The sequence below is a fragment of the Rhamphochromis longiceps genome, linkage group LG7, assembly GCF_057381845.1.
Source record: "Rhamphochromis longiceps isolate RC_006_pf linkage group LG7, R_longiceps_female_GT1.1, whole genome shotgun sequence".
In the NCBI taxonomy this organism is placed as follows: Eukaryota; Metazoa; Chordata; class Actinopteri; order Cichliformes; family Cichlidae; genus Rhamphochromis; species Rhamphochromis longiceps.
Genome location: NC_140563.1, coordinates 43,981,458 through 43,998,608, shown reverse-complemented (window position 1 = coordinate 43,998,608; position 17,151 = coordinate 43,981,458). Strand labels below are relative to the sequence as shown.

The 17,151-nt window shown below is 39.1% G+C and overlaps 1 long non-coding RNA gene across 1 annotated transcript; it reads right to left on the bottom strand.

The window, feature by feature from the left end:
- Window positions 1-11,488: 11,488 nt before the first annotated feature.
- On the bottom strand, window positions 11,489-12,164 carry LOC146665973 (uncharacterized). Its single transcript, XR_014912418.1, has 3 exons — window positions 12,011-12,164; window positions 11,732-11,937; window positions 11,489-11,652 (listed from the first exon to the last, which is right to left on the bottom strand). It is a non-coding gene; the product is annotated as an uncharacterized LOC146665973 (long non-coding RNA).
- Between the last annotated feature and the right edge of the window lie 4,987 nt (window positions 12,165-17,151).

Genomic DNA, 17,151 nt, shown 5'->3' with positions numbered 1-17,151 from the left:
GAATATGACAGTGATAATATGCAAATCTATTTTCTAAATTTTTGTCTTTGTGATTAAAATTCATCTCACGTATCCGTTTCTGTCCAAGTACCTGTGTGAGTTTAAAAGAAACCTTAGATCGACCATCAAATGTGGGACTGGGATTGAATAGATGGCAAATGAAGGGAAAGCAAGACTATTGAAATTGGATGAGGGTAAAAATGTTGTGTAATTCTGGCAAATCTAATAATGTGTTTAAGGAAGATAAATATTCTAGTGTGTAACCTGTGAGTAAACTGAAGCAAAACGGTGGTCTGTAATGAGAATATTATACAGCTGGATATTCCTACTTTGAGTTAGCAAAAGACAAAAAGAAAAGAAATTGAGTATTGTATTCAAGTCTGATCTCAACCGTCCACCCATTCAAGATGATGATGATGATGATATAATGCATTTAATAGTTCTGCCCCTTGATTATGAGTGGACATGAAACCATCTATTAGCACAAGCATTGCTTAAATCAATAGATTGAAAAAATAAGATAACAGTCACTGGCAGACTGTACTGCATAAACTAATGAGAATTAAAAACTACTGAGGAGTCAAGAGGTTCAAAGTGAGTCATATCCTGGAGAAATGAATGCAGTCACCCTAAAATCTGACCAATACTTTTAGGAGCAGTGATTCTTGTGAAAATGAGAAAAGTGCCCCTAAAATGACAAAAATGACCTTGACATCAAGTTTCACTAAAATCAAAACAAAATGACACAGTTTGACAACCTTTACTAACATAAGACCAATTTTAAGGCAAAATTAATATGTACGGAGCCTTACAGTGCCGACTTATCAAACATGTTTGTTATATGCCTATTTTATTGAGCTTAATTTGTTTACCTGCTGTAACAAATCAGATAAGTGTATCTTCTCTAGTGTTACGTTAATGACAGTAACATAGCCTATTTAACCTATCAAACTTACAGCAGTAGGTATAAATAACTGAAATAGCACATGTTACTGTTCTGCAGTTGGCTGGTTTAGTTATTATTTGGTACTTTCCTATTTTTGTTGCAATTATAAAGTTATTGAAAAAGAAAACTTTAAAAAAACCCAAACTTTTTTCTCAGACAGTGTCTCTCTAAAACCAAGAAGCCACTTGAGTACAAAAAGTAGATTTTAAAGGCCATTTTCAGCTTAATTTTCACAAACGTCCAGATGTAGATCAGTCATACTGGTAAGTCAGCAGTTTATTGTAAAAGCAAACAAATTTGCATGCACTGTAAAATTCTCCATTTTCCTCTGTGACTTTTACTCTTTATATTTAAGGTCTATGGTCAAGGAGACACGACATAGAGCAAGGAAAGACACTACTGTATACACACAGGATAATGATGGAAAGGAAACAGGTGGGAGCACAGCTGGGGCCAATTACAGATGACGAGACAGACAGACGTCAAAATAAAACAGGAATAGACAGAACTTAGGGAAAGAAACACAGAATTGGCACAAAGACAGAAAGGTAAAGAAACTAGAAGACATGACAAACTTTTAGGGGAGACAGAGAAAAAACTACAGGGAACAGGAAAGGAACTAATAAACCTGAATTTATAACTAAACTAGAGACATAAAAAAATCCAATAGGAACCTAATACAGGGGTCTGAAATACTCAAAAGCACAATAATCCAAAACATTAATAGAACAAAACCACTTCTGAAAATCTATAATGAAATAAAAACTCAAAAACCTGGGTTATGGCGCAGGACATTATACAAAAGCGCAATGCGACCACGTATTACACCTACAAGAGCTGCTTGGTCATGGAAAGCCATGCCCTGAAGCTCCCGGTGCACAGTTTCTGTGCTGACGTTAATGCCACAGGAAGTGTTTAGCTCTGCAGTCATTGAGTCAGCACTGGCAACCTTTACACACTATTCGCCTTAGCACTCAGCAACCCCAGGGTAACTTTACATGATCTCCTACTTTGTGGCTGAGTTGCTGTGGCTGCTAAATGCTTCCACTTAGCAATAAAACCACTTACAGGTGATCGCTGAATAATAAGGAAGGAAAAGATTTCACATACTGAGTCAGTGGCATCTTACTACAATACCACACTTGAATTCAGTCAGTGCTTTAGAAGGACCCATTCGTTCACAAATGTTTGTAAAGGCAGACTGAAAAGCTACGTGCTTGATTTTATACACCCGGCAAAGCATCTAAAGTCAAAGATTAAAAGATGTGGCCTAATACTTTTGTTCATAGAGTGGTGGAACCGGACAATTGACCCTAAATTTTAAGTTGACTTCTTTTCTATTCCATTAGTTCTTTTCCACTCGACTCAATTCAACACGATTTTTAGTACATTAGTGATGTCATTGTTATGCAACACAAAAACAACAGTGGAGGACGTTTAGGTGACAGTATAGCTGCTGCTCAATCTATGGCTTTATCTCAGACTCATGAACCATGCTGATGTGTTTTGTGTTGCCATTTCCGTCATTATCAGGTTTCAAAAATGGCGGTTTTGATTTCTGTAAAGGAGTTGCTCTCATCACTCATCGAGTGACATCAGCGACTGGCCAGTTTGTGGGATGAAGTCTGATGAACCGGGTAATAAAAAGTACCTGGTACCAGGTATTCTCACATAATGGAAGACCCTAAAATCGGAGTCAAGTCCAGTCAAGCCAGTACCGGTGGGGAAAAGGCATTAGTCTTTTTTTGGCTCAGGTGAGTTTGAATCTGTCCTGGATTTGGGTTTTCCTCTGTTTTGTGTTTGTTGGATTTCTGCTGCAGAGAAGGTCCTGCTGTATGAAATTACAAAGAGAAAAATATGAAATAACATGCAGACATTTTCAGCACATACAATTCCAGAATGCAGTGCATTAAATTTTACATATAGCAGATGTATTTGTGTGGTCTCTTCATGTGGTTTTCCACATTATCCTGTTACCCTTAGGACAAACAGCCCACGACAGGCTAGTTTCGTGCACTACTTAAACATAAACCGCAGGCCATCAAAAAACCCTACATTCATGTTTCCTCAAGTTCCCAGAATTTCCAGCCGCCACTTTGACACGACGCTTGTGAGACAGAAGCAATGCGTGGAAAACTACAAACACCAGCGTGTCAACCAAGTGTGAAGCATCTTTCAGAACTCAGCCCGGAGCCTTGGACCAACCTGTTCATCAGAAACAGAGGGGGAATTACCCTGGCCTGGTGAACACACACACTCGTACAGACACAGGTTTAATGGATCCCAGCTGTGAATGGTTGCGTGATACAGCAAGACAACAATTAATGTGAAGAGGAGGCAGGACATGTTGACCCACTAAACAGAGAGAAAGAGAGCACGAAAGAGAGAAATGCAAAGATGGAGGGAAGGTGAGAGACATGAAAAAGAAGAGAAAGAAAGTCCTAAGAGAGACAGATAAAATCGCAACAGAAAGAAATAACAGCTCTTTGGATCTGGTGTAGGCTTATTCTAAATTTGTTTGGTGGTTTCTAGCAGGTCACTGTGTGCTATCTTATCATAAATATCTGGCATTTATTTTATAGCATTTAAAACAGACCGCATGTGGACAAATCACTCAACACGACGTCGGCTTAATCAGTCCTGACGTGCTCCATACTGAAGAGAAAAGTCACTCTAAACAGAATTACTGTGTGTTATTCTGAAAGGCCTGATAGTCAACAAGTATACATTTCTGCAAAGCCTGAAGCCAGATGAATTAAGAAAGAACTGAAGGCCAAATATTTCTGTGTTTGAACTTTACTTTGCATCCTTTATTTCACTGCAGTGTTGACATGAACCTGAATGTACCCACATACTCTAAAGTTTCCTCTGGTACTGTGGGTGCCTGTGAAGTCAGTTTTTCATTATCTGTCAATGGAGCGAATGTTGACTTAGCAAAGTTAGCAAGTCTTGACTCCCTATTTCACACAAGAGGTTTGTGAGAAATTGATTTCAGTGTTTAACCTTTGTCTCCGACTCTAAGTGAAGAAAAGCTCCAACATGCTGCACGCACTTTAGAAGGAGGAGAAATCCCAGAACCGCTCTCTTTTAACATTTAATGTTGCATTACTTGTCTGTGTTGTATTTGTTTGTGTACAGAGAAACAATTTGAGTTTATGAGACACTTAAGAAGTAATGAACAAGTATAATGTGAACAAGTAATCCCGCATGGTCACAAACAAGTCTGCAAAGAAGAAACTGCAGACGAGGCCACAATAACAGCAAATACTGAGTCACCGCTTGTGTCCAAAAGCCTGCTCTCTTTCCTCATCTCTATCTAAGCATTCCATACTAGTTCAGTAAGAATGTCGTCTGGGCTTACCTCCAAACTAGCCTTTTTCTTCATTTCTTTGCAGGATAACACAAATGTGTCAGAGTAAACACAGATACAGTCGCCCCCAACAAATGACAGCAGAGGTTGTTTGCTTAAGCTGTTGTTATGACCTGTAGCAACAATTTAAAGTAAAAGAAGCATTTGAATAAGCAAATACAGATTCATGATAGTGCATTTGTGTCCATTTTTACAGGTATGATGAGTAAAGGAATTTTGGGTGTGCAACAACTGGAACTGGCTGATTGTCAGTTCTCTTAGCCCTGACCAGTGACCATCCACTCAGCCAAGACTTGTGTCGAGTGCTTTTTGCAACATTTTTTGAGCTTCTGTACTGCAATATCAGTAAAATGGCGCAATGTGCCAAGTTATAAAAGAGAGATGCGCGACCGGTGGATCTGCCACAAAGATTGTGTCACGTGGGACGTGATGTTACGTCAAAATCGGTGTGTGACGCAAGCAACACGTCGATCATAAAAACATAAAAAAAATACCGGCATAAGAGCCGGTCTTTTTCAGGCATACACAACATGAGCACAATGGCAAAGGCAACTCACAGCAGCACATTTAAAAGGTTGTTAGTGTGGAAGTAGCCAAAGTAAACTGCTTTATCGGAGCGAAAACATTCACACTAACAAACCTAATCAGACACTTAAACCAACATACAGCTGAACATGGACATTTTAAAGAAGCTAACAAAGGGAAAGGAGCTAAAGCTGAAGCTATCCCAAGTTCAGAGCCAACCACAAGCCGGCAGCCTCAGTATGAGCAAAGGATCGAAGCGCTTATGAGGGAAATTATGGAGATGACTCAAAAACAGAAAAGCATCCATGTCCTGTATCTGGTGAAGTTATGGACAAACTGGAAAATGATGTAAATAACTGACTACCATAAACTTTGATGTTCCTTAAAGGTGAGAATTGTTGTATTCATCTTCTCCAAAATTTGTCATATCACATAGTGCAATCAAACAAAATATGAAGGGATTCAGCTGGAGGATTTGTTGTACCCACATTTTCCTTGTGTATTGATGTGAAACTGCCAAAAAAAAAAAAAACAATAAAGGGGAACCTGAAAAACAAAGGTGGGGTGTTGCTAGGATAGCAATAGCTTTTAGATATTTTTGTCAGTGCAGAAATGTCACAAAGCAGCAGCAACAAGCTACTGTTTTCATCAAAACCCCTTAAAAGTCAATACATGCCTTACTGTATATAAAAACAATAAATGAGGCCTTAACTTGTTCAAAAGACAGCATGACTGCCCGCCACAAGTCTCCAACTCTTTGATGAGTGTCTGATTGTGTTTTTTTCTTAAAATGTATATTGTTGTAAGTAAGTAAAACACCTAAAGCTCTAAAAATAAAAAAAAATGTTTAGTGCTGCATTGCATCTGTCAGCAGGTCAAAGTATAGCTAGCTGAGATAAACACTTGCCTAGTTTCACTGGAGACTCTGTAAAAGAAACAAACAAATAACACAATAATCACCTGCCCACAAACATTTTAAGAGATGAATTGAATCACACCAACAGCCACAGCAGCTGGCCAGAAACACAGTAAAACACACACGTATAATAATACACGCAGCAGGGGGGTAAATATATAGATAGTGAGCAATGCTGTACAGTTTCTTACACTGCATGCACACACCCGCACAAACTCACACTGGGATTTGGCCACCCGCTCATCTACCTAATAAAGCCTTTTGGGTCACAGCCCAGAGAGAGGCTCGGTTTGAAGGGCTGTGCAGAGTAAACAGAGCTTTAAAAACAATAACACGTCACTCGTGAAAGATTCTGAGACTGCGGCGGCTCTCTGGACTAATAAAGTTAGTATTAGCAGGTGACTTTATTATTTGGACCTCAGGGGAAATGTGTGGAGGTGTTTGCTTTTGGAGTACAACAAGGACCTGCTACATCATTTAAGATAACACGCATGCACTCGCAGGCACGAAAGCACTCACATTGCGACACTCGTGCTTTATCGTTTTTTACTAAATAAATACTAAATAAATAAATCTGATTAGATTTTATGTCCTGACACTTTTAAGCTGAGAATCTGGGAAAAGATTTTTGTAATCAAAGTTGTTTTGCAATCAACAGATACCACATATCTAAAATTTATGTGAAATATAATAAAATAATGAGCACTTCCCCTGCAGTATATAAGGAGGCCATCAAATTTAAAGAAATTATAATTTAAAGATACTTTGGAACAAGCACAAGGTATATAATCTAATGGAAAACCATGAATTTCCAGTATTCTGCCCAACGGGTGACATTTAGGTTGTGATCCATCATAGAGCAAAAAATTGGCAAAAGAGCAAAACCAGAATAGATTTTTTTGAATGTCCCTCATCTAAAGCCCTAAATGCACTGACAGCAGATTGATTAGTGTGCAAAAGCCTACAACTGCCTTGCATATGAAACTACTCCCTGATAAAGCTAAACTAATTCCTTCATAGTCTAAATGACATACAGTCACATAAAAAGCATGCATTGCAAAAACAAACATAATAAATATACAACAGGCCAGTCGTCTATTTAGATGAGCTTGTTCTAAGTGTGGATGTGTCTACTGACCGTTAGAAAACTACTGCATGAGCAAACATACTGAAACATGTCAGTTTTGATATGTTCAACAGTTTACGCTGCAGCCACATTCACTACTTCCTTGACAGGCTGTCAGCTAGCCTGGAGCCGACTCTCAGCAAAGGTTTTCAAATGTCAGCTTAAAAATTAATTAGCCTAGCAGCCACCGTTTGGTCTGAGTGAGTCCACAGCTATGAAAACATGGAGGTGTTTTTTACAGCTCTGTTTCTCCCACTACTATGGTGGGGGGGAGCAGGTGGAGGACAAGGAGCACCTACAATGTGAGGTTATTGCATTAGCGAGCTATGTCGAGATGAAATCAGTTTTCTTTGCCATAAAAGTGGCTCTTTTTACCCGGCTGAATCACCGTGGTAACTGTTTCTGAACATCCATCCATCCATTTGCTTCCGCTTCTCCTTTTCAGGGTCGCGGGGGGCGCTGGAGCCTATCCCAGCTGTCATAGGGCGAAAGGCGGGGTACACCCTGGACAGGTCGCCAGTCTGTCGCAGGGTTGAACTGTACTCTGTTAAAACCAACTGATTTTTTTTTTATTTACATTGTATTGTCACTGCATGCATTCAGTTGATAGCGCAGGAAATGTTTTCACGCTTGATTCTAGTCTACTTCTAAGTCTCTTTTACACTGTTAGAACTGCAGCTACTGGATCACAGATGAGATAATTGATCATTAGGTTATTTATCACCAACACCATCCAATCAATCAATCAAAATTTATTTAATTTTGATTTTGAACCAAACTAAAGAAATTTCCAGGCCTCCTTTATTAAGTTATAGATCAGTAACATTTAACAATTACGTGAATCCAACTTAAAGTCTCAGATTTCTACTGTGCAGCACTGAGTTCTAAGTTCATGCTCAGTGTTAAAATAATATTTCAAGGAAACATGTTTATTTTATTGTTCTGTGCACTAATTCCCCAAATCCCCAAGATTAATCATTTTCTGCAGCATCAATCTTGTTTAATTTGCAGTGCTCCATTTTATGTTTAGATGTTTTTTGTGTTCTTTATAGTTTCATTTCATCGTCATCATCATCTGGTAACTTCTCTGATTGGAGTAGGGAGGGCTCATACGGATTGTTTTGTGTGGAAGAAAAGTCACATGAGCACACACAGACCAGAAAGCCCGGCCTGACAGAGAAAGCTGACTGTGCTGAACTTCCTTTGTAGTGCAGCCCTCAGATCTGTCAGCCCAAGATGAGAAGCCAAGAAATTTGACTGCGAGTGATAATCTCCAGCAAGGATGGAAGTCTTTCTTAATGAGCGATAAGATAACGCCTATCAGAATGAGTTTTATAAAGGTTAAAGAGTATGCCTTTCAGGTTAGCATTTTGTGTTCTTTGTATTCACTTTCAGCAAAGTTAATACTATAATCGAAGAAGAACAGAAACAAATATTCAGTTTAAGGATGTGTTAACATTTTCTAGCCAGGTCTTAATCATTTGTTCATAAATATGGTCTGGGGAATGCTTCTTACAGACAAAATCAAGTAAGATAATATTCATGAATCACACATTTGTGCACATTTGTTCTCCAGTGTGTGACTTTCTCTGATTTTTGTATATATATTTCTTGTGTTTGCCATTTATTCCTACTGTCTACTATTTATATTTTATTCCGTTACAGTTGATGTGGAGCACCTACAATTTCGTTGTACATGTACAATGACAATAAAGGGCTATTCTGTTCTATTCTATTCTATTCTGCACTGTTTATGACTAAAACCCAATGTATCCTAATGAAACAAAAAACGATGTAGTAGTTTTTGCCTTATAGAATAATCGTGGCCAGTTGTTTTCATTATGTATGGTCACCTAACCGTAGCAGGTCATCAAGTCCATTCCACTAGATATGTTATGGGAAAGTCTGAGTTTTACTGATCGTGAGTTGTCTCTGATCCAGCGATTGATCAAAATGTAATTGCTGCAATTTCATGGTGTGACTATTAGCAAACTACTTGAACAGTGAGCTGTGAAATGTGGCAGTTGTACCATGGAAGTTTAACCCATATGGACATGTGTATAAAATCACAGGCTGTTGAGACTGTAAAACTCTTTTATCTTTTTTTCTGACCTCATATATTACGCTTTCCCCCAGTTTCTACTTAACAAGAAACAATTACTGATGAGCAACAACACAACAGATCAAGCAGAACAGCAAATTTTACACTGACTTAAAGGTTCAATAATTGTGAAATTCCACACAAAGCCACATAAAAGCACACACGGCCATGTTCCGTTTGCCTGAAGTTCAGGTCACCTCACTTTGCCACAGTTTCCACAGGCCGGGGGAGAGATGAAATAATGTTCACGCTGACAAAGAAAAAACACACTCCCCATCCAAAGAATGAGCTGGGAAAACAGGCGAGCGGCGCAGCAAGTGAGGTGGAAAAGTATTCTTCACATGAAGAATCCGCACAAAAGGCCAGGCACGCTGGAGACTGGAAGATGTAGCCACAAAATCCTGGCCTTAAAAACCACATAAAAAACAATAACTGTTGATCTTTGGGGGCTAGAAAAAGTATAAGCCCCCGATGCATTTTAATGCAAAGTAGTAAAATCAGACCGTCTGCTGTCTTTTTCCTAATCCAAGCCGTGCCAGTATTAATACACCTTAAAACATGAAAAAAAGGTATTTCATCTGGATATTGAATATTTGTGAGTGTGTGTGCATGTGTACAATTAAATCTAGAACGATCCTGAAGAGCCAAGTTTAAAAACCACATATGCACAATGGAATCTGTGCTATGTTTGTTTTGTTTTGTTTAATACCAGACCCCCAGTATGAGGGCTGACAGAACAGTGAAACGGGAGTTGAACACATGCCAGACAGCCGGGGAATCAGACCAAAACGTACTCACTCCCACCTTCCTAAGCCTCAGTTGAGACGTGCATCATCTGTCACATTTACATCAATCCTGACACCTTATTACAGCAGAGCTTTCTCCAAAAGAACTTTGTGCTTGGGCTCTTTAAAGTTAGAAGAGATCATTTTATGATTTTCTCACAGTTGCTCGTGACGACAAGCACATCAATAGGGATGTGCACAACCAGTCGACTAGATGCTTAAATGTGGGCAACAGTGAAAATAAAGCATGTAGACATGATGGAGAAATACAAACAAAGCATCAGAATGGAAAGGAAAGGTGATTTAAGGCACTGCGTGATTATTGGTGCCAATTCAGAAAGTGCTGCTGTGGGAGATGGCAGATGCTGCTGCCATCTCCTGATGGCTGCTTCCAGCAGTATAATGTCCCATGGCACAAAGCTCATACTGGCTTATTCAATATGACAATGAGTTCACTGTACTCAGATGTCCTCTGTAGTAACAGGACCTCATTAGAATAGTGCACCTTTGGGATTCGATGTGATGGGAGAGCCACATGGGGTTTTTGCCTTCTACTAACGATGTGCAACTAATGAAGTGGTCGGCGAGTGTATAACAACGAAACAGCAGCTATGTGTAACCAGACTCTGCACAGATGTGTGGATGCAAGAGAGGAGGACTACTGGTGCTCTTAAATGCACCATCAGTCATTCTGTGGCAAGTGTTTAAATCAAGTTAGATTGTTTAAAAGGACATAAAAATTATTTGCTAACAGGAACACTCCTATACACCAATATCTGAACATTCAATGAACATTACAGAATTAGAAAAGTTACATTTACCTCTGTATTGTTTTAACAATTCATTTTTTATAAACCTTGCCTTAACTAGGCCTTTATTTGGTGAAATGTCCTAACACACTCCCAGAGCTCTCTATGGATAAATCCTCTTCACAGTATGACATCCTGCCTGTTTAAATTAGATGCCGTTCGTATTATGGAAGCTGAAGTGATAAGTTAGCTTTTTCTGTGCATTTCTAAACACTTCAAATGAACAACTTACAATGCAAGAACATTGTGGTTTTCCTCCAATCTGCACTTCATCAGTCTTCATTAGCATGCCTCTGTGAATCTGCAGCAACGTTAAAAGAGAAACAAAAAATAACTCTGTGAAACACAGTTTGCCACAAGCAATACAATCATTAAAAAAAAGACACATGACACCTGCCCTCTCTTATGATCACCTGGAGAGTAATGTGTGTGAAAGCACCTGGTCCAATGCTAAAAAGTCATTAAAGGATGATGAATGATAAGATAACCCTGGTTATCTCTTACTGACTCTCCCACACTCCCAGTAGATCAAGGAACAGAGTTGAAAGTGAGGAAGGGCTTAGTAGTATATCATGCTCTATAGTACTATAGGGTATGATATACTACTATGTAGTATAGAAATAGTATAGTGACATGGTATTGTTTAGAATGCCAGAGCATTTCCTAAATTTCCAATGGTATGATGTGAGAGGATGTGTGGTTTATTGGCGTTACAGAGGATGTAGAGCACAGAAGGAAGCAAATGATCTGCTACTGCATGCTGACCCCTTACATGAGCAAATGTAAGAAGGAAATGTGTCAAATGGACTTAAAATCTTATTTTATGAGGTAGTAACTGTCACGGCGACGGATGGCCGGTACTGAATAGGACTCAGGTGCAGAAACCCAGAGCGGAGACAGTAGATGATTTAACAGTTTATTACGGTTAAGTGCAAGGGGGAAAAAAAGGGAAACGTGGCAAAGACAGAAAATGACGAGACGTGGAGCCTTGGTGTGGCGTGCCCAGGGGAACGTGGCTAGGGCGAGGGAACGAGGCCTGAGAAGTGGAACGGAGCTGAGTGGGGAACAGTCACACTGAGAGGAGAGGATATAGGAGTTAGGCAGGTAGTGAAGGCAGCTCAGAAGTGGCCAGTATAAGAGCAGCAATTCTTACTTGCAGTTAGGGACCTGGAGTGTTTGAGAGGGGGATGATGAAGATCCAGGGGAGGCTGAGTGGCGTGGAAAGGCTGACCTGAGATCCGGGGCTCCAGATGGAGTGTGATGGCAGGAGGGCAGGCAGGTGAGGCACAGAGGGATTTCCAAAATGATCACTAGGTATCCCGAGTCCGGAGGTGGAGTGAGCCAGGGTGGGTACAGCAACTGTAGTACAAAAGAGTCTTTGTTAGTAAGATAAATCACAGCGAGAATTTGAAACACAAGACCTGTTACCAACATGGGTTGATGACGAACTGGCAGTGAGTGAACATCGATGTGTGGTTTAAATCCCTCTGGCTTGATAGCCTGCAATAGGCTCCAGGTGTGCAGGAGCTGGAGTTGGCCCTGCCCAGGGGCGGATCCCAGGTCAGTTCAGGAGCCTAATGGAAACTCCAGCCACCCACCGTAGACCATGACAGTAACTTACATTGCATATAAGTGTTTAATTTTAAATCTGTGCTTTTAAGGTTGCGGGTGGAGTCCTTTTATCTTTGGAGCTCTTTAACATCATTTCAGGGTTCAATGTTTATTCAGATAAATACCTGTGCGAAGAGAATGCCAACTTAAATTTCATGTGAACGACAGGAACCACGGTCACTGATGGGAGAGAGAAATCATCTTTGCCTCTCCACATCCAAACAGACAGGCAGGTAATTTTAGACTGCGGGAGAACAAATTGTCCTCTTTCACCCACTCAAGTCAATCAAGTGGAGTAAGGGGGAACGGAGACAGACGGACGGATGGAGAAGGAGAGGAGCCTGAACAAAGCTCAAGGGAGAGGATGACAGACATTTTAAAAGTAGCTTACAATAAAGACAAAATTGTAGAAAATGGTTAATCACAAACTTTAAAAGGAAATAGAGGCAGTTAAAAAAAATGAAATCTGTCCTTCCATTCTCCCACTGGTGGTCCATGTTCCCACTGTTGGCTCTCTTGATTTAATTGCTCGGGTAGGAGTGAGATCAGAGCAGCAGTTCAGCAGCAGGCTTCTATCAGACTTGAGAAACAATAACAAAAATGAAATTAAAGAGACGAGGGAAAGAAAAAAAAAGAGAGGGAAAAACTGGAAATCAGCGATGCATGATGAAACACGCTTAAAAGTGTAAAACAAGGAAGAAGACTGAGTCAAAAAGCATAACGGAAAATAAAGAGGGTCAGAGGGAAAGCAAAGGCAAAAGGAGCCGGTGGTCCATTTTCTTGTTTTCAGCTATGTTTAATTGCCTTAGTAGGAGTGAGTTCAGTAGATCAGTAGTAGGAGTAGCAGACCTTCATCAAAGCACCAGTCACTGCTTATTAGAATATTATTACAGAACAGCAGCAGCCAGCCAGTGGGCTGATTACTGACTGGGTCCAATGGGAGGCCTCATTTGACTGGAATGTACAGAGGCTGAAATGGAGAACAGGGATAAACACAGAAATACCATTTATAGACTTGGTGCCTTAATATGCTTTCATCAAAACTATGTGTCCAGTCATTCGGCCTTTCTTTTGGCATCGCACAGCAGCTACTTTTATTGATTTTTTTCTCCTCACTAAAGACCATGTTTAATCATTAAACATTAAAACATTTACTACAAAAAACAACAGTCTGTAACTTTTCTTTTCAGCTAATAAATGCAATCAAATATGCAAATTTAAAAAAAAAGTAATAGTCTCAAATAATAAGAGATCTTATTGTTTCTGGAACAGCTGATGGATGATTTTTATCCATGTCACTGGAATGTACACAAGGAAATGTGTTGTACTCTAAGAATAAACATAATCAAAAACTATAAAATGAATTTGAGCCAAACATGAAACCAAAGACACCAAACAAGCAGAACGAATCACGGCTTGTACAGGGACCATAATTTTTGTAAACCACGCTTTATGGATGTTTTGTAAGTTCTGATGACTGTATAGAAGGTTAAATGCATTATAATTAAACCAGTATGTGAAATGTGATAGAACGGGCAAGAACAAAGGCAAATTGCACTCAAAGCATCCTGCCTCCTTTGCAGAATTAAACCAACTGTATAAAAGCAAAATTGGCAAAGTCGTGGACCAGTAAAATGTTTTACATTTATTCAGATAACTGGAGCCAGCACAGAAAACAGTTGATCAAAATACAGACTCGATCTAGGAATACCAATTCTATGATGAAAGCCAATTAAAACAGCATGCTGGGCAATTAGCATTACCTACAGGAAATCAGATCCCATCTCCTCCACCAATCAGGACAAAGACTAAAGGTTGGTTGACGAGGGGAAATTAGGCAAAGCAGTGCCAGATATTTACTCTCAGATTTGATATGGCTGGTTGATGTCATCCTCTACCACACACACAAAGACGTGTAAGCACGCAAGCGGTATGCCTCAACAACACATAACGCATGATCTCTCCAAACTCAGGCACACACAGAAACATGCACACCTAGTGTGGTCCGCTTAGCGACCACCGTGGCTGAATGAGAAGAAGAAAACCGCAGGCATCCAGTCATTCCTGACTGGAAAAGCATTCATGGAAAAGTTGAATTTGGTGGAATGCATAACATGTGTGACAACAAGTTTCTAGTTTTTAATGCTAAAAATGTACATTGTTAATAGATTTCTAAATATAAAAATGCATTGTTTTGCATGTGTAGAAAAAATTAACAGAATTAATTAAAATATTGATTTCCAAATAATTTACAACCTAAATTCCATTTAAAATAGCACAAAGACAAAATATCAAAGCTAATGTTGAGGAGTATGGTTATTTAACCTTTTTAATATATTCTTATTTTTCATTTAATACCAGTAAAATGATTTCTAAATGTTTGGACAGCAGCATGAAAACACGGGAAGAGCTGAAAAATACTTATATAACACGTGACGGGTCATCTTACAGTTAACAAGGTTAATCATCAGCATGGTTTGGTATAAAGAAAAAACCTCCCAGGTAGGGTAGGTAGTTTTAAAAATTGGGAGGTGTTCGCCACTCTTTAGTCTTTTACATGACAGTTAAGACAGTTTTCAACATACAAAGCTCTTATGAATTTTATCATTAGGTCAGATATTATGATTAAAAGATTAAGAGAAGCCTGAGATATCCAAAAACTATCATCTTCTCAATAATCTGGCAAAGTAAACAAAACAAACTGTCCTGTGGTTCGAGAAACCAAATTTGTCTTTAGCCATATCCATCCACACTAAAGACAAGGGGAACACCCTGCGTGTTTTCAGAGCACAGTTCAGGATCTGTGAGGAAAATAACTTGCACAGCATCTGTAACACAAACAAACACACAACCTAGCTCAACTTTCCTGATTAATCTCACTGGCAATAAATTCAAAATGAACACACACACAAAGACATTATTTAATAGGAAACAGCTGATTGGCTGATTTATAATCCTTAATATACGTACTGTTAACTGGCACCAGCTACGGTGTCTTACAAATTAAAACCATTTTAAGAAGTAAAAACACTTCTTTGTTGTTAATAACCGTTATAAATGAAGGGAACAAACAGCTGTATATTAAAAGTGACCAAAATATGACTAATAATCCAGTTTTTAAAGCTGCTTTTCGATTTTTTGATTTTTCCTTTCGGCTCTTTTTTTTCTCAAATGCAAGCTCTCTTGGGTAGTTTAGTCAAACAAGGTCCTTGCCAAGTTGAATATCCACTATTTGGCATGTCTGTGCTAATATAACTTGGATCACAAGTTTAACTCCTTGCCAGAAACCACAGTGGTGTCAACTGGGGTGGTGCGGATGATTTTTTGGAGAATTATGTCTGGGATCTCAGTCTGGGCTGTATCACTTTTGAAGTCCTGGGTTCAGACTTGGTCAAATAGCACAATGAAGCTTGGATTAAAACCTAAATCAAATGTATCACTTTCAGTGAACTGAAACGGTCTCTTGTCTCCTTGCCTATGCCCTTCATTTGTATTTTTATCAAACTTAACCAAGTAGATGTTCACCCTAGTCTCCTGGGTGAAAGTCCTGGATTTGACTTATTGGAAATTTTGTGGCTTTTTCTGTGATCTGCAGTGAGAAAAAGAAACTCGACTGAAACAGGATGTCGACTCGAGACAATAGAAGAGGATAAAAAAAAAAAATGCTGGCATCTCTAACTCAAGCTGATTTAATTTTTTAAAACATGTTTCATGCTGTGGACTGTTGCTATTATGCATTTCGCTGTGAGACTGGCTGGTATGTGTGCAAAGGCATGGAGCGAGTCAAGACTGGTCTAATTGAAGGTTGTTTGCATGTCTGGGAGAACGGATAAATGATGGAGGTAACAGGAAAATTAAGCAAATGGAGGGAGCAGGTGGCCTTCATCTGGACCACAGCTGTACACAGTGTGACTCACACACTCCTACCTTGACCAAAAGGCACACACACATGCGTGTTCAAAGGCACATTTGGGACTGTACAAGACTACAAATCCTTGCAACATCCTAAATAATACCACAAGGTCCACTGTGTGACCCATTTGGTGTTCATACTGCAAAGCTGACTTATTAGATTTTAAAAAGCAACCTCGATCATCAGGATTCCTTTTAGTTTTAGGAATCCTAACATGCACCAAGGCCTAAATTTAAATCCATGAATTGTTAGAGCTTTAAGAAGTGGCTGTTAAGAGTTATGACTTAGCAGAATGTACATAAATTAAAACATCATTAGATCTGCACTGAAAAGCCTCTACTATGAAATGTATTATATGTGTATATAGTATTAAACTTACAAGTGCAAAAAAAGACATTAGGAAGTCTACAAATGACCAGTAGGTGAAATAAATATTAACTATCAGGAAACAAAATGTGGTTCTTCTTGCCAGTACCTGACCTTTTATCACATTTCAACAGGCACAACTTTTATTTTGGTCTCTATTTTCAGTTTGCGTTGCACTTTTCAGATTCACTACAGCTTTACTATGCAAGACTTTCATTCATCTCCTGATTTCCACATATTATTTTAAGAGACACAAGTTTCATTTTTGAGTAATTCATAAGTATACAGTGACACTGGAAACCCACAGTTCCAGTGCCACAGTTCACATTCAATCACTACCAACAGCCAACGTTACAGGAAGAAGTGCAACACATGAACTGGACCTTCAGTTTATCTTAGTTAAAGAGAAAACTCACTTGTTGGAGGAAAGGTTCAACTTTGTTGTTTTATATTTGTATGATTTAGTGCTCTTGTGTGTGATTATTTTAACTGTTTCCATGAGAGGTTGCACAGAAAATGCATATGAATTACCATGAAAAGCACAATGTGTCTCTGAACCAGATCTACTTGCAGAGTTCAATAGCTTTTTGGTTAAGTTAATTTTTCTCAAGACTTTTCAGTAAACCTGAGCAGGCATCAGGTTTTTCTCTTCTCTTTCTGTGGTTCACTGATGGTCTACAGGT